Here is a 19,087-nt window from a genome sequence, read left to right as displayed (position 1 = left end):
GATCCTGCTAAGACGAGGGCCATTCCCAAACAGAAATGCCAAACTAAGGTTGTCAATAGACCAGCTATATCAGTAATACCGACTGTGAACAGGAGTTGACCTGTGAAGAAGATTCCGGCAGTGGTACCTCTGGCGACTCTTACAGCTCCTGCTCCTGTGTCAGCTCAGCTGACAGTGTTTCTAGTCAGACTGTCATCTATGCGACTTGATCAGGGCCCTCAACTCTATGAAGAGCCCTAGTCAGACTTCCATCTATGCGACTTGATCAGGGCCCTCAACTCTATGAAGAGCCCTAGTCAGACTTCCCTCTATGCGACTTGATCAGGGCCCTCAACTCTATGAAGAGCCCTAGTCAGACTTCCATCTATGCGACTTGATCAGGGCCCTCAACTCTATGAACAGCCCTAGTCAGACTTCCATCTATGCGACTTGATCAGGGCCCTCAACTCTATGAACAGCCCTAGTCAGACTTCCATCTATGCGACTTGATCAGGGCCCTCAACTCTATGAACAGCCCTAGTCAGACTTCCATCTATGCGACTTGATCAGGGCCCTCAACTCTATGAACAGCCCTAGTCAGACTTCCATCTATGCGACTTGATCAGGGCCCTCAACTCTATGAAGAGCCCTAGTCACACTTCCCTCTATGCGACTTGATCAGGGCCCTCCACTCTATGAAGAGCCCTAGTCAGACTTCCCTCTATGCGACTTGATCAGGGCCCTCAACTCTATGAAGAGCCCTAGTCAGACTTCCCTCTATGCGACTTGATCAGGGCCCTCAACTCTATGAAGAGCCCTAGTCAGACTTCCCTCTATGCGACTTGATCAGGGCCCTCAACTCTATGGAGAGCCCTAGTCAGACTTCCCTCTATGCGACTTGATCAGGGCCCTCAACTCTATGGAGAGCCCTAGTCAGACTTCCATCTATGCGACTTGATCAGGGCCCTCTACTCTATGAAGAGCCCTAGTCAGACTTCCATCTATGCGACTTGATCAGGGCCCTCTACTCTATGAAGAGCCCTAGTCAGACTTCCATCTATGCGACTTGATCAGGGCCCTCAACTCTATGAAGAGCCCTAGTCAGAATCCATCTATGCGACTTGATCAGGGCCCTCAACTCTATGAAGAGCCCTAGTCAGACTGCCATCTATGCGACTTGATCAGGGCCCTCAACTCTATGAAGAGCCCTAGTCAGACTGCCATCTATGCGACTTGATCAGGGCCCTCAACTCTATGAAGAGCCCTAGTCAGACTTCCCTCTATGCGACTTGATCAGGGCCCTCAACTCTATGAAGAGCCCTAGTCAGACTTCCCTCTATGCGACTTGATCAGGGCCCTCAACTCTATGAATAGCCCTAGTCAGACTTCCATCTATGCGACTTGATCAGGGCCCTCAACTCTATGAAGAGCCACAAGTCTGGAATCTTTGAGTTGGAATCTGGCCAAAGTTTTACCCAATTCCTTACAGATTTTGAGACCTCTTGTGCCAGTCAGTGGATATACGGCAGAGACCTCCAGTCGATGGACAACTGAGCTTGGAAGGTACCTGAAGGGGGAAGCAGACTTTCTCAGCCTTTGGGGGTTCTGAAACCTCCAACCTGGAAATGAAGGATCTCCAACTCGACTGGTGCTAAGGATTCCGAGAGACGAGACACTGGGAGGATGGCCCGATTCCGTAGCGGCACCTGGGAGAGGGCCGAACTGTTGATAATTTACGCTATGCAGTTGGCCTCCTTGTATAAGTCAGCATACCTACGGTGTAGCCTGGAAAAAAAGAGAGCCAAGGTGAAAGCTCCTCAAAACTGTTCCCAGTGAAATAGCAAGTTGGCTAGAGCAATCCCTAGCCACCATAAAAATTTCTACCGGTCATCAGACCACTTGGTAGGATGTCCTGCACCTGCAGTGTGTCCTGGATGACGTAACACGCCACGAGAGCAAAACGCCAGAGGAATTGTTCGAGCATACACACGCACAAATCCTCGACCTCTTCCGAAACCTGCACCTGCCACCATTTTGCACCCCAGACAGGTCTCCTCAGTTCCAGAGAAAACGCCAGTACTCAACTTGATGCGGACAAACCTCTCAATAAGAAGACATACCCATTTTGGTTTTAGAATGATGTCAGTGCCAAAGCAGTGGAATAAACCCCTATTGTATATCTCTGACTGCCTCATCCACATTTGGGGTGTAGAAAGGACATTTTTCATCAGCTCAAGAGAGATCAGGTGAGGCAAGCGATTGCCTTGAGCGCATGCTGCTGAACGCAGGGAAAAGCTCAGCGAGTGGGAGACGTGGGGCACTGGGAGTGCGGCAAAATCCGAGCAAGCCTTGCGGATCGAGCTGAGTGCTAGCTTATGATGCCGGGCTCTCAACCCAGCCAGGTACGCTGATCGGCATGGATAATTTGTGAACTAAGTACTCGCTATTGCCAAGATCTCCGTGGCGCTCCGAAGTTAAAGCGCTCTGGCATCAGAACACGTAAGCACTTCTGAACCACCTGGTCAGGACAACAGTTAGCGCTTGCGACAGCATCTGTCATAAAACCCCGGAGGGTTGGCGGGCTCAGAGGAAGATCCTGGCTAAAGCATATCTCTCAAGTGAAATCGCTCGTTTGCGACACCGTCGTCATAACTCAAAAATAGCTATTTTTCATGAGAGCCATTTTAATCAATTAAAACACTCTCATATTAATGTATGTAGTTAGGACATTTAGCGCCTCAAGCGCTCAATTTGTTAGCTACAATTATGACACTTTTACCAAAAGAATCAGCATTTGAAGATGAATATGTCTGTATGGATAACTCAAAAATACATTTTTTTGAGTTATGACGTTGTTGTCACAAGCGAGCGAAATGTTAGCTTACCCCCGAATGTGAGCTGGGAACACTGAGAGGAATTCAAATTGCTAAAACAATTTGATCACCATACCAAATTGCTAGGAGCGAGTTGATCGCCACAATCGGAACGCGAAGCAACAGCACTCACTAGGATGCGTGTTATTCACGCATGTCTGTCAGAAAACCAAGGAGCAAGGATGGTTGGCAAATAGACACAGAAGGAAAGAAGTCTGATCCTAAGACTTCATTGAAATCTAACTCCAAGGAGGCGAGCAGGAGCTTTCACCCTTGGCCAGCCTAAGGCGTTAAAGGTAACATGATGTTAATCAAGTTCTCGACTAAAGATAATATCCTGGGGAGTGCCATAGCCTCTGTTCTATGGTCTTCCACTGTCTTAGGGTAGAGTTTTCTTGCTTGAGGGTAAAATTGAACACACTATTCTATATTATTTCTCTTATTCCTGGTTTTTTTTTAAGCTGTAATGGTATATACACGAAAGAATTAGCTTAACGCTGTTATTGTTATCAAAATATTAGTTCTCTTATACTGTAGTTTATTTCCTTTTCTCACTGGGCTATTTTTCCCTGTTGGAGCCCTTGGACTTATAGCATCCTGCTCTTCCAACTAGGGTTGTAGCTTCGCAAGTAGTAAAAATCATAATAATTATAATCCCCATGACAATATTGTATATCCTCATACCGGGAACAGAGACCAAGCGCAAAGCTGGAACTTGTCCAGTTTCAACCTAGTGGGGACAGAGCTTTGTCTCAACCGACTGCTGAAATCAGAGTTATAGTGAGCGAGCAGGGTGTGATGCTTCCCCACTAATGACTGGCAAGCCAGCAGCTGCCCGTTGAAATACCACTGCTAGCATTATTGGCCCCTTTACCTGGCTTAATAGTACTGTACTACACTGGATTCACCTCTGGTTACGTCTTTTTCCTTCGCCTACACTTACACTAAATAGTCTAGCCTATTCTTTACACATTCTCCTCTTCCCTCATACACCCGACAACACTTAAGATAACCAGAAAATTCTTCTTCACTCAAGTTGTTAACTACTGCATTGTAATTGTTCAGTGGCTACTTTCCACTTGGTAAGGGTGGAAGATGACATATTCGTAGATAATTTGTATTTTTCCTAACTATACAAACCTTAGCTATTTAATAGGGGTATTACTTTCGGCGTAGCTGAAATGACGAGCCATTAATTTTTAACGAGGGTTTACTACCCACACCGCTAGTTAGCGGGGGTAGGGGAGGGTAGCTTGCAAACCCCCCACCCCCCCTCTCACACACCTGTGCTTGAGCTCACTTTGCTTGGAGGTAGGACTTCAAGGGGGATAGGTCTGGCGGGCAAGTTTGGTTAAATGGCTAAGGTTTGTATAGGTAGGAAAAATACAAATTATCTACGAATTTGTCATTTGTTCCGTAACTGGAATACAAACCACGCTATTTAATATGGGTGACTCGCTCATTAGGAAGGGTGGACGTCCCAGCCAGTCTGGCTTTTGGCTTTGCCCGGGGACTCCTTATTTGAGTGTGTAAGCACCCAAGAAATAAGGAGTCCCTGCACCTCGCTAGAACCTTGCTACGCAAAGCCTGCGGCCTACGCAAGCTGTGTGTGTGAAGGTATGAAGAAGTGTGACTCGTCCTAGGAAGTTGTTCTGAAGTTCTTTAGTTGGAAACTTGTAGACTAGGACTTTCCCAATACCATCTCGTCAGGGTATGGGGACGTATCAGTATTAATCTTAATACTAAGAACACAAGGGAGCTTGGTTTACCTGCAGTGGTTTGAGGTCAGCTATGCAGAGAACTCAGGATGCTGCTTTCCCCAAGAGAGGGGATGATGAAGAAAAGAATAAGGGCCAGTCAAACCTTTTCATTCATGCAGACTAAAACCGGGTAACAATGCCCTCAACCTTCTGCTACTTGTCCAATAAGGAGCTTGAGGTTTTAAACCAGCTGTTGTGCAGCCATCACATGACCGATAGAGAACGTATCGAGTCTCCTGTGGGTCACGTCTTGCAGGTACAGTAGTGGGATGTGAACGTTGTTTGACGTTTTCATACCCCAGCTTGAAAAACCTGCGTCACTGAAAAATCTCTTTTGAAGGCCAGGGACATAGCTATGCCCCTGACATCATATGCTCTGGGGCGACATGACGGAGGAGGGTCTGGATTCAGTGCCAGGTCAATGACCCTTCGAATCCATGCGGAGATGGTGTTCTTGGTGACCCTCTTCTTAGTCCTTCCTGTGCTGATGAATAGTGCTGGCACACGAGGACGGGCTGCGGCTGTTCTTTTGAGGTACACCCTCAACCACCTTACTGGGCATAGTAAGAGATGGTCTGGGTCATCTGTTAAGGTACGGAGACTAGAAATCCGGAAGGAGTCGAATCGAGGATCCGCTACTCCTGGATTCTGAGTCTTGCCAAGGACGAAGTTGATCGTTACCTCCCCCCATCCCCTTGAATGGGCAATGTCATACAAGCGACCATGAAGTTCGCGGACTCGCTTGGCCGAGGCCAAAGCTTGCAGGAATACTGTCTTCCAGGTTACGTGGCAATCTGATGCCTGGCGTAATGGTTCATATGGAGGTCTCTTAAGAGACCTGAGAACTCGAACCACGTTCCATGGGGGAGGTCTCACTTCCGACTGAGGGCAGGTAAGTTCATAACTACGTATGAGTAGAGAAAGTTCTAGTGATGAGGAAATGTCCATTCCTTTCAGCCTGAAGGCAAGACTTAAGGCTGAGCGATAGTCTTTCACTGCCGAGACTGAAAGGCGCATTTCTTCACGCAAATACACGAGGAACTCTGCTATTGTTGGAATGGTGGCATCGAGTGGAGAGATACCCCTTCCACAACACCAACCACAGAAGACTTTCCACTTTGCCTGGTAGACTGCTGCTGAAGACTTTCGCAGGTGTCCAGACATCCTGATCGCAACTTGTTGCGAAAATCCTCTCTCAGAGAAGAGATGCTGGATAGTCTCCAGGCGTGAAGCCGTAGTAAACATACGGCTTTGTGGAAGATGTTGGCATGTGGTTGTTTGTAGATTGTGTCATGGAGGGAGTTCTCTTGATGGCTCCGTTAGGAGTTGCAGAAGGTCTGGGAACCATTCTGCGTGATGCCATAGCAGAGCTATGAGGGTCATTGAAAGATTGACCGATGTTCTGATCTTGTTGAGTACCCTCCTCATCAGACAGAACGGGGGAAAGGCGTAAACGTCGATGTTGTCCCACCATTGTTGGAAAGCATCTTGCCAGAGAGCCTTGGGGTCTGGGACTGGGGAACAGTACATCGGGAGTCTTAAGTTCAGGGCAGTTGCGAAGAGGTCCAGAGCCGGAGAACCCCACAAAGTCAGGACCTTGTTGGCTACTAGATGATCCAAAGACCACTCGGTACTCACTATCTGAGATGCTCTGCTCAGGTTGTCGGCAACCATATTCCTTTTGCCCGGAATGAAGCGTACCGATAGTGGTATCGGGTGGATTTTGGCCCATCTCAGTATCTCTACTGCTAGATGGGATAGTTGATGCGAAAAAGTACCTCCTTGTTTGTTGACGTAGGCCACTACTGTGGTGTTGTCGCTCATCACCATCACCTGTTGAAGGGCCAGAAAGAAGGCCTTCATCTCTAGGAGATTTATGTGGAGGTACTTTTCTGACTCTGACCAGAGGCCTGAGGCCGTGTGGTGCAACAAGTGGGGCCCTTTTTTTTTTTTTTGAAGCGTCCGAAAACAGCATCAAATCCGGGGGGAGACGAGAAGATCCACACCTTTTCATAGGTTCTCGTCTGCCACCCACCACTGGAGATCCGTCAGTCCCGCAGGTCCCATGGGGATCTGAATGTCCGGGGAGTTGTACGCTTGATTCCACCGGGTCTTTAGTCGCCACAGGAGGGATCTCATCCTGAGGCGACCATTGGGAACTAGACGGGCCAGCGATGAAAGGTGACCGTGGAGACGTAACCACGATTAGGCTGAAAGTTCTTCTCGTCTGAGAAAAGGTCTTGCGACCTTCCTCAGCCTTGCTATCTTGTCGTCTGATGGGAAGGCTTTGTGGAGAGTAGTGTCTATAATCATGCCTAGGTATACCAGTCTGAGTGGGAAGCAGTGAAGACTTTTCAAGATTTACCATGATCCCCAGATCTTGGCAAAGTCTCAGAAGTTTGTCTCGGTGTTGAAGAAGGGTTGACACCGAGTCTGCTAGGATTAACCAGTCGTCCAGGTAACGGAGGAGACAGATGCCAATCCTGTGTGCCCAAGATGATACTAGGGTGAACACTGGTGAAGACTTGTGGTGCGTGGAGAGACCGAAGCACAGCACCTTGAACTGGTACTTTCTGTTGTCTAGGCTGAATCTTAAGTACTTCCTTGAAGACGGATGGACTGGGATCTGGAAGTACGTGTCCTTTAGGTCCAGTGTGCACATGAAGTCTTGCGGTCTTACTGCTAGTCTGACCGTGTCTGCCGTCTCCATGCTAAACAGAGTTTGTTTGACAAACTTGTTCAGAGCAGAGAGGTTGATAACTGGTCTCCAGCCTCCAGACGCCTTCTTTACAAGAAAGAGTCGACTGAAGCAGCTTGGAGATCCGTCGAGGACCTCTTGGAGAGCGCCCTTCTTCAACAGGGTCTGGACTTCTGCCCGAAGGGCTTGGCCCCTTGCCAATCCCATGGCAAAGGAGATCAATGACACTGGATTTGTCGTCGGTAGAGATGTTATGAACGGGACGCGATATCCTAGACTGATCACGGAGATTGTCCAGGAATCCGCCCCGAGTTGCTTCCACCTGGTTGAGCCACTTTGTAGGTATCCCCCAACTGGTGGACATGCAGGGGGACTGCCTATCCTAGCGTTTGCGGCCTTGGCTGCTCCCTCTAGGATTCTTGCCTCCCCTGGAGGACTTTTTGCCTTTCCTTTCTTTGACAGGAAAGGGCTTAGACACCAAGGTCTTCGCTGCTGTTGTCGTCTTATTGGTCTTGACTGGACAGGACTGCTGTGGTGCTGGAGGCTTATAGGGCTTGGATGTTAAAGCCCTATGAAGGAGGGAGTCTTGATGAGACTTCCTCCACCTCTCAGCGGCATGCTCCACATCCTTAGGCTCGAACAAGACGGATCCCTCTAGGGAGGAATGTCTGAGCCTATTGATCACGGTGCTAGGGACCTTCTCATGGAATCCCTCAGCTACTGCATCCCGACATTTCAGGATGGTATTTGCCCTTAAGTTCGAGACTTGGTGGGCCAGAAACTCAATCGTGCGAGTACCTGAGAAGGAAGGTTTCCATAGCTTTCCTGGTACGTTCTTTGGAGATGGCCTCAGAACGTATCAGGATAACTAAGGTCCCCAACCAGACATCGAGCCACAAAGTGGCTTGCATAGCTCAATTAGCAACTTTCTCCTGGTTGAGGATCTTGGCTGCCGAGAACGAGACCTGCCGGCTGGAGTCTCTCAAGAGGGACTCCCCTGGTAAGCTCTCCCAGCGAGTGGTGAAGAGGAAGAGCTAAACAAGGCTCCTCAAGGATCTTGAAGTACCTCCTCTGCTGTAAGCGAGGAGGTGGGAGGAGCTTGTTGGTGGCACCGGAACGGTTGGAGGAGGACATCTAGGACAGCTGTTGTGAGATCTTGTCCCTGGTACCCTTAACCCCTTGAGACCAGGGCAGTGCTGCACTGGTCTTGGAGGGTTTCTGAGTACCAAGGACATGGTCCAAGACCCGTGTCCTTGCCCTCTCGAGGAGGGATCTCTGGGTCTGAAAACAGGTTGAGAGCCCTCATTAGAGTCAGAACTTGCCAAAATGCATGTTCTGACTCTTGCTGGTCTCCTGCTGTAGGACTTGCAGCGGAGTCTCCTTCTATCCCCAAAGGCTCTTCTTGGGGAGAGTAGCAGACATTCCCTGAGTGGCTAGCTGGCTCCATCCTAGTCATAGTAGAGGACTTCGGTAATGTTTTGGAGTCCTTAGATTCCTTCCTGAGAAGGATGTAGGACTCCAACATTGACGAGGGTGGCATGTTCCTTTCAATCCCAGACTGAGTAGACCCCTCGACGCAAGGAGAGGTTTCCCCCATGGGTGCAATGGGGGAAAGTCTCTCTTCGCGTGATTCCTTTGGGGACGGGAATTCTTCGTCCAAAAGGGAAGGAGAGGTAGTCTGAGGAAAAGAAGGAACCTGCCTTGAAGGTCTGCGTGGAGTCAGTTTTGCCCTTGGGGAAGTGACCACGTCTGGAACGCCTCTTTCTCTCTTCAAAGCGGTAGAAGAAGCCATGGTTCTGTGTCCCAATTCAGAGAAGACAGGCTTGATAGCCTGCGTTACAGCTCTGATCAGTGCACCGAATCAGGGCTGTTGGCTGACACACGCGCTATCAGGGTTTGAAGGTTCCCAGGGAGGAGTCCCCATCATTGGTGGGTTTGCCTGCGGTAGCTTTGGGATCCTGGACCCTTCTGGATGTTTCCCTTCTCCCACAATGCGCGGTGGTGTGCGCTTGCGGGAAGGGGAATGAGGCAATGGCGACCTTGCCGTGCGTAGTTCAGTAGTCTCGTGCGCGGGAGGATATTGACACTCACGTGAGGAAGAATATCGGGGCTTGCGCGCGTGGAAGACTGCTGGCGCGTGCGGGAGAGTATTCGCACGTGCGGGCGCGCAGGATTACCATGTTGAGTGCGCGGGCGCGCAGGATTACCAAGTTGAGTGCGCGGGCGCGGAGAAGAGAGTTCGCGGGTATCTATACTAGCCGTAGGGCGCGCACGCGCAGGAGAAAGATCTCTAGCGCGCGGGCGCACAGTTGAATCATGTGAGGCGTGCGGGAGCGCGAGAGAATAATGGCGCGCATCCTTTGGAGAGGATGGGCAAGTGTGCACAGGGAGCGTGCGCGTATCCTTGCGGATGCGCGCAGGAGAAGGCTGGTGCGCGGGTGAGCGCTGGTGCGATGGTACTGGTTGGCGCTGGGAGGAGCCCGCATTGCTGACTTCCCAGAAGTACTACTTTCAGTAGATCATTGGCGCGCAGGGTTTTCCTGGCGCGTACGATGATGCGTATGCGTATGCATGCAGGCAGAAGATTGATGGCGCGTGGGAGAGCGCTGGCGCGCAGGAGGTTGATGACGCGCAGGTTGAGTGTTGGCTGCAGCTAGGCGCGGGCGCAGGACAATGTAGACGCGTAAGCGCAGGGCACGCAGGCAAGACCTGGTGCGCAGGAGAACGCAGGTGCATATGCGCATGAGGGTGCGCATAGCGAGTGATGGAGTTATGCTCCTGTTGGAGCACATGCGCATGTTGGCGCATACGCCCTTGATGCCCTGTGTTAGGGTTTAGTGATGGGGCCTGACGAGCTACTAAGGAGCATTCGTCAGGTCTCGTTGGCGCGTAGCGTGTATGTGGTTGGCCGCAATAGCTTGCTTTGGTGGACCCTTGTTAGGCCCATGTAGAAATGGTGATGGCAGGTCGGCAGGTCTGTCGGATGGAAGGTCGACGTGTCCTTTAAAAGGACGACCTTCCACCGAAGGAGATCGCAAACGATCTGTAGAAAGGTCCAGGATCAGTGATGGATGATTGGACTCAAGGCTCCTCTGCGGTGGACTGCATCGAAGATGTTGAACCAAAGAGGCGCCTCCACCGCAGGTGAAGGAAGGCCTCTAAGGCGAAGAAGAAGGCGAGCCTTCCGACGAATGCGCCCTCTGGCGGCCGCTGGATCTGCAAGCTGACCTTCTGCAGTCTTCCGAAGAGGAGTCTCTGTAAGTTAACTCCCCCGAGGGAGAGAAACACTAGCAGAGACTGACGATGGACTTAGTTTCTCCCTCATAGGTTGAACAGGAATGGGAGAAACTAAGCCGTCAGCTATCGTAGAGTTTGGAGAGGCAGAGGTGATGGGTGATACCGCATTGGATACCTCTGACACCACAACATTGCAATAGAATAGTGGTTTGTGTCTAGGAAAACTTTAATGGTTTGTGTGTATGTAACACATCATTTAATATTCTTTTATATCCTTCAAGCCCCTCTTTCCAAAAATGTCTTAATCTGTTATTGTTCCTTTCCAGGTATTGACAGCAGCCCCTACACTCAGTAGGGAGTGTAAGGGAAGTTTACTCTTGAGAATACTGTATGTATATAGAAACAGAGTATCCGTCTTGTACTGCTCATAACAATTATGAATGTGGTTGATGGCCTGTTACCAGTGTGTAGTGGTCTGTTATGATGCTCTGTATCCATACAACTTGCCTTGTAACTAGAAGCAAGCTACTGTGTTGCTATTTGAGAGTGTGTCATAAACATTAATAGTTCACAGGAGCTACTGAAATGGCACATCTGGTCGGAGGCCCAAGAAGTGAATTCAGATGTTAGGAGGTGACTGACTGTGTTCGAGGTTAGTCTGAATTCAGACCTATTCAAAACCCCTTCCAAGAGTGAGAGATTTAGGCTCTACTGTTGTTGACAAACTTTACGAGACATTGTTATTGTGGGCCCGCAGGGATCTGCACGGCATTGTATGCGGCCGTACAGTTCAGAGTTTGATAATTTTAAGTGACTTTGCAGCTTAGTGGTGAACTGGATATTGAAGGGACAGTGTTGATTCAGGGAAAATTATTGTAGTACAGTATGTGAATAATTTTTTATTCTTATTCAAAATTTGTTTAACTTGTTACCCTGATGCTGAAGTGTAAAGGAATAATTTTATGTTAAGATATTCCTAACAGTTTTTTGTTTCATTTTCAAATGATTAATTTCTTGTTTGTTTGTTATTTGTGGAGCTGGAGTGTAAAAGGCTGATAATTTTTCCCTAAATTTGATTATTTGAATTGACAGATAAATATTTACAAATAAACATTTTTTTCTCGTTTTTTTACGAATACAGCATTTCATTCCAGTTCCTTACACCATGGTGTCCTTTCCTCAACCACTGTTTTTTAATCTCTCTCATAAGTACTGTAATTTATCATAATTCTTTCCTCCCACACTGTGTCCCGTTATTAATTAATAAATGTTCCTCTTGCCCAGTATAAATCAAGGGGTGGTGCCCAGAGCTCCGTTCTCTTGACCTGTCACTTAGGTTTTTTGGGTATTCCACCGTTGTATATTTGTTGTGTAGTGAACGTCGGGTTGTGGTCGGCATTCGGACACTAGGCAGTTCGGGTGCTACTTCTGGCCACAGTCCGCAAACCACTACAACGTCGACAAGAGACAGAGGATCAACCTCTGACGGTGACGATGATTGCTTGACAGCGGCACCCAATCGGATGTAGTTAAGCAAAACTTCCTTGGAGGGCGAACCCCTAAGATCCAAGGAGGAAAAGGGAGGTTAATGACATATCCTCCCCCGGGGGAGAGGTGGAGCTGCTTCGCTAGGGGAAGCAACGTCATCTCTCGAGTCCCGAGGTTGGTAAACAATACATCGGTCTACGCTACCACTCGACGGTCTCTCGAAAGAGACAAACCGAGTGGGAGCTTTGGAGGAGGTTTGGACAACGGAAGAGGCCTAGAATTTTTCTCCTTTCAAAGCAACCTTGGAAGGAGAAATATCCCATTTGGACTTCTTCTTCCGTAGTCGCGAAAACCTCTCCCACTGGGGGGCAGACCACTCACTACACCTGTTGTTATCACACCATTGGCCCCTACAAGAAAGACAAAGGGCGTGAGGATCAGTCTCGACCGCTGACATGAATGTTCCACAGGGGCAGTCGGGAAATACAGGGCAGGTGCGCATGATCGCAGAGGCCAACTTCACATATACAGAACTAGAAAAATTAAAGACAAAAGCTTTAAATGGCTGCCAAATGACGGCGAGGATGAGTGCGGACACGTCCGACCACCAACCGAGCCGAGAGCAAAGTGAGCTCAAGCACAGGTGTGTGAGGGGGGGTGTAGCAAGCTACCCTCCCCTACCCCCGCTAACTAGCAGTGTGGGTAGTAAACCCTCGTTAAAAATTAATGGCTCGTCATTTCAGCTACGCCGAAAGTAATACCCCCTTATTAAATAGTGTGGTTTGTATTCCAGTTACGGAACAAAGATACTTTAGCTCTGGTAATCAGCTCATGTAAGGGCAAAATACTCGGCCACACAAATGGGTAGTGCGATAAGTGCAGCTTTACATAAAGGAGGAAGAAGATAATATCAAATTGTGAGAGATGCAAGACACAGCAGCACAACGACCAATAAGTGATTAAATAGTGTTATTTCCGTGGGAAAATATACCCATAAATTTACTTAGGTAAGGGAGTTGGTAGTAAGACCGCTACACTGATATAGGGTGTGTTTGAAGGCGTTTAAAATTTCTAGTTGTGGTAGTCGACCCACCATAAATAAGCAAATATGGGTTTCTACAAGTTATTGTCCCCAGAAATGTTCAAAACACAAAAAAATACACTTTAACCAGTCTATTATTATCTGACAGTATTCTACTAGTGTACTTGACCCATAGACTCCTTTTATGACTTGACCCATCAAATATTATGGATAAATATCCTCTCCCCACCTATTTGCCTAAGGACCCCATATTCCTATACATATCATACCAATGTGTCTACGACTGACGCATGCTTAAGTTATACCAAAATAGAGAATACTGGCAGTTTTACTTTATTGTAGCATAATATCTTCATGATAATCATCGGATATATGTATTTTTCAAATTTTTTTATAGGTTAAACTAGGAAATTTCTTCCCGATTTCTAGCCGTTCGTAAGGCAAGGTCACCGTACTACAAAAACTGTCTGTTATTCTGCAAAACCTCTACAAAACAACTCCACCAAACTTAAAACACACCGAACTAACCTAACACACAACCCGTGTCCCTAGCTAACAGGGATCTAACGCAGTGTGAGGGGGGGGGTCCTCTAACACTACTCTATTCTTAATTGGCCTTCATCATGCATACACCCACAGTTGGGGTGTATGTATGATATCGGCCACCTGTATGTATTATTTTGTCTAAATTGGAATACGGGAGTTTAAGGGGGGTCGCAGGGAGCAGTTGGCCCCCTATTGGTTAAGTAGTTAAGGACACAGCTTGATGGTTAGGTTAGGGGGGAAAGGTTAGGTTAGGTGATGTCTATTTATAATGAACGCGTGAGGAACTGGCCCCTAATATACAAAGGCTCCAATGGAAAGGCACACTTTCGTAAAACTCAAAATAAGACTGTGTATAAACAACAAAAAGAGAGAACGCAGGTTGTAATAAAGGAAGCAATGTGGGAAAATGAAAAGGCGGCGGCTAATGAAGTAAGGAAGGATAGGAAAAAGATATTCAAAAATATTGACAAACTAAAAGGGAAAAAGGATAAGGAAGAAGAAATACAATTATATGACGAAAATAGAGAAAAACTATCCAAAGAAGTAGCAGAGGAACAAATAGATAGGTTCTGGGGGGGAAAACATTTATAAAATACACAAAAATAAAATGAAAGAGGTATGGAATACAGTAGTGAAGAAAGACAAAGTTATATAGAAAAATTAAAGGAAATAGGAAAAGAAAATTCATTAGGACACTCGTTCCCCATAGAAATAAGAGAGCACATGGATATGGTAGCACCAATAACAAGAAAGATAACACCAATGAATATTCCCAACTTAACAGAGGAGAAAGTTTACAAAATTTTAAGAAAAATGAAAAATAAAAAGGCAGCAGGTCCAGATGAACTGAAACCAGAATTATATAAAACTATAGCTAATGACAGCAAATGTTTGGAAATCATTACAAAGTGCCTTCAAAATGAAACAGAGGAGAAGAACAAGCCCGAAACGTGGAAAAAGTCTAAAACGAAAATTATAAAAAAGGTGAAGAAACCCACAGTAAAAGATCTAAGACCGATTGCCCTTACAAATGCCTCTTACAAAATATTTATGGCCCTCATGAAAGATGAAATAAAAGAACACCTTGAGAGAAATATGGAGATGAAAGAAACGCAAGCCGGGTTCACAAAAGGAGGAAGAGTAGAAGATAACATATTTATTTTACAATACTGTGTAGAAGAAAGCTACAAAAGGAAGGAAAGTTTAATAGTAATTTCAATAGATTTCAAGAAAGCCTATGACTCAATAAAGAGGGAAAAAATAATAGAAATTATGAAAGAATATAGAATACACCCAAATGTAATAGATACATTGGAAGAAACCTACGTAGGAGACAAAACCAAAATAAACATAGGATATGAATTAGATAAAGAATTCGAAGTAACGAGTGGGATAAAACAGGGATGTACGGGGTCAACTACTCTATTTAAACTAATCACGTATAAAATAATAAATGAATTAGAAAAAAAGGAAAAGCCTTTGAAAACGAAATAATAAAGGTAAGGGCATTGTTCTTTGCAGATGACGGTCTAATTGTAGCAAAAAATATAGTAGATGCAGAAGCAAACATAAAAATACTAGTAGAAATATGTAGAGAATGTGGGCTAGAAATAAACAAAAATAAGTCATATAATCATATATAATATGAAAGAAAAACCTGAAGAAATAGAGGGAATTAAAGTAACATAGCATAAAATACTTAGGAATAGATAGAAGGGAAAAGAAATATGTTTAAAAAACAAAAGAAGAAAATGATGGAAAAGGCAGAGAAGCTAGCTAACCTAACCTACTCAATTATTGCGAAAAGCTGCCACAAAATACTGATAGGAAAAACATATTGGAAAAATGTAGCCTTACCCGGGATATTGTATGGCATGGCAGTAATGAACATAACAGAAAGTGAAATAAAACGATTACAGCAGATTGAAAACGGGGTAGGAAGAAAAATTTTGGGAGCACCATCATATGCAGCAGTAGCAACACTACGGGGAGAGATAGGAATGTCCGAAATGAAAACTAGGATAGCAGGAGGAAGGCTAAGGTTTGTGAAAGGGATAGAAGAGGGGAGAAATGATTTGCTGAAGACAATTCTGGAAGAAATGAAAGAAAATGAAAATAACAGGTGGATGAAAGAGACTAGGAAATGGATAAAAGATATGGAAATGAACGATAGAACCTTTAAGAGAATGGGAAGAGAAGAGCTCAAGGCCAAAATTAGAGAAGTAGATGGTAAAAAGTGGAGGGATGAGATAAAAAGAAAAATAGTTTAGAAATATACGAACAAGAAAAAGGCCAAATAGGAGAAGAAATGTTTCATGATGACAACCCAATTCTATTATTATGTATAGAGCTAGGGCCAACTGTATGAAATTAAACGATAGGAAAAGACATGAAGCGGGAGGTAGGGTAGAATGCAAACTATGAGGGGCAGTTAATGAAGACCTCGCCCACTTCATTCTTGAGTGTCCAGAACTCAGCGACGAAAGAAGAAAAATAGTGGAATTGCAACAGCCGTATGAAGAAGAAAAGAAGATAATAGGAAACGTGCTGTTCAAGAAAGAAGGAATAGAGAAAAGAAAACAATATATCTATTGCATGTGGAAAAAAAGAGAGAAGAAAATAAAAGAATTAGAATAAAGAAGAAAACCAAGGTGCCGCCGATGGAAAGGCGAATCCCTCTGCCCAACAACGTAAACGTAAAACTGTATGTATTATTATGTCTAAATTGGAATACGGGAGTTTGAGGGGGGTCGCAGGGAGCAGTTGGCCCCCCGTTAGTTAAGTAGTTAAGGACACAGCTTGATGGTTAGGTTAGGAGGGAAAGTTTAGGTTAGGTGATGTCCATTTATAATGAACGCGTGAGAAACTGTCCGCTGATATACAAAGGCTCCAATGGAAAGGCGTAATTTCGTAAAACTCAAAATAAGACTGTGTAGCAAATGGGTGTCGAGTTCTGGGAGCCTTTGTATATCAACGGCCAGTTCTTCACATGTGCATTTAAAATGGACAACAATTAACCTAAATTTCCCCCCCTAACCTAACCTACAAGCCATGTCCTTACCTACTTAAATATGGGGAGTGGGTGGCTAATGCCCCCTTGCTACCCTTCTTACACTGCCGAATTCTTAGACGGACATGATCATGCATACAGGTGGCCGTTATTGTACATACACCCCTAGTTCTCAGTGGAGTAAATGGACATACGTGATATATTTGTAGTTTGGAGCCTTTGGATATCAGCGGCCCGTTCCTCACACATTCATTAATAATGGACATCAACTAACTTAAACTTTCCCCCCTAACATAACCTACAAGCCATGTCCTTACCTACTTACCTAAAGGAGAGAGGTGAACGTCCTTACACTGCCAAATTCTTAGACGGAAATCATCTTGTATACAGGTGGCCGCTATAATACATACTCTTCGTTCTGAGTGGAATAAACGAACATACCAAATATATTTTCAGAGTAGGAGCCTTTTCAGGGGTAGTTTGTAGCGCTACGGCCAAGCGTCCTAATTTGCTTATTATCGCTCCGACTGTTATCTTGTATAGAATAAAAACGTTTGGAAATGGTCTACGGATCTTAAATATGTGCTTAAACGCACACTTTTATATTTTTTGCCGAAAACCCTAAATTACCTCTTACTCCGGCCACGAATCTTCTCGCTCCCGTAATAGGTAAGGGGGGGGGGTCCGGGAGGGCGAAGCCCCCTTGGGTAAGGATACGGCTTTTAGCATAGATTAGATGGGTTTTTTAAGTTAGCTTCTCCCGCCAAAATCGTTTTTAGAATATTCCAGTATTTTACGAACTCGATTTTAGAAAGACGGCCACCGTCCACCCCACTTTATAATATTCCCATTTTCTATGAATGAAACCGGATCTGGCCGTCACCCTACAAAGGCTCCCTTTTCAGTTCACTGGGACCAATTGAAAAACCAGATTTTACAGAAACAAGAACACCTGACCTAAGAGCCCTATCCCCACCTGGTTACCTACTGGTGGGGTTATGTCCACTGTGACACCCCTTAAACTAGTGTATTCTTACCTAAAACTGTCCCAATGAAGTACATTCACCCAGAGAAGTATCTTACACGGTTCTCTAAGGCCAGTATTTGCAGCCACACCACTGGCAGACGTAGCCTAAACGGTTAAACTTCGGCCGTAGCTTTACCCGTCCGTCGTTCAGATATCAAAGGTTTGGGGATTAATGACTTAGATAATAAAACCATTTTATATATATGAGGGATACGAACACCTACAACCCTAATTCAGCAAGAATACGGCTTATTATAAGACAGCTATGGAGGAAAATTGGGCAAAGCTAGCTATTGTTGACCGATATCGGCTACAGCGATGTCTTCAAACGGACTTTAATACTATAACCACATATAAAATCAACATAAAATACATAAAATAGGATCCCAGGAACACTTATACATATATTGTATTGGTACTTACCACAGATTTATTTACACTAACACAGAAAAAAGTCGAAGAAAGTTTGCTAATCGAAAAGCCACGCGATTTTTGGCGCCCAGAACGGCAGAACACTTGTAAACAAACAGTAGTAGTCTAGGAAGTTGACAAATCTTTGAAACGGCTCTCCATTTATGTCACGGCTATAGCCAACATCTATTATTATCGTTATTATAATTACTATTATTTGCTGAACTACAACCCTAATTAAATAAGAGCTTGGTCCATTTATTCAAATGAACATAAAACATCTTAAGAATAAATGATGAACAATGTATATAACTCAATGTTTATAACCCTCTACTAATTAGAAAAGAAGGATGCTATATAAGCAAGAACAGCTTGAGGGTACACTCAGGCATACTATTCTATCTAATTTCTTTTCATTTTGTTATTTTATAGTTTTTATAGGAAATATTTATTTTAATGTTGTTACAGTTCTTAAAATATTTTATTTTCCCTTCTTCCCTTCCCTCTCTAGGCTATTTTCTCTTTTAGAGCCCCTGGGCTTATAGCATCCTGCTTTTCCATTTAGGGTTGTATCTTAGCAAGTAATAATAATAATAATAATAATAATAACAACAACAGGGAAACTAGCCCAGTGAGGAAAGGAAATAGGGAAATAAACTACAAAAGAAGTTTAAGAACAATAATAACATTTAATTAAATATTTCATATGTATAAACTATAAAAACTTTAAAATAACAATAGGAAGAGAAACAAGATAGAATAGTGTGCCCAAGTGCCTCAAGCAAGAGAACCAAGGCACTACCCAAGAGTAGAGAACAATGGTTTGATTTCGGAGTGTCCTTCTCCTAGAAGAGCTGCATACCATAGCTAAAAGAGACTCTTCTACCTTTAGAAAGAGGAAAGTAGACACGGAACAATTACAGTGCAATAGTTAACCATTTGAGAGAAGAGGAATTGTTTGGTAATCTCAGTGTTGTCAGGTGTATGAAGACAGAGGAGAATATGCAAAGAATAGG

The 19,087-nt window shown here is 45.1% G+C and overlaps 1 long non-coding RNA gene across 1 annotated transcript in view; it reads left to right on the top strand.

The window, feature by feature from the left end:
- LOC137652541 (uncharacterized) overlaps positions 1-19,087 on the top strand; it is a 282,636-nt gene that overhangs the window by 37,376 nt on the left and 226,173 nt on the right. The gene's annotated exons all lie outside the window — the stretch shown is intronic.

The sequence above is a fragment of the Palaemon carinicauda genome, chromosome 13, assembly GCF_036898095.1.
Source record: "Palaemon carinicauda isolate YSFRI2023 chromosome 13, ASM3689809v2, whole genome shotgun sequence".
Classification (NCBI taxonomy): domain Eukaryota; kingdom Metazoa; phylum Arthropoda; class Malacostraca; order Decapoda; family Palaemonidae; genus Palaemon; species Palaemon carinicauda.
Note: the sequence above shows the minus strand (reverse complement) of the source record. Positions and strands in the feature narration are given on the sequence as shown.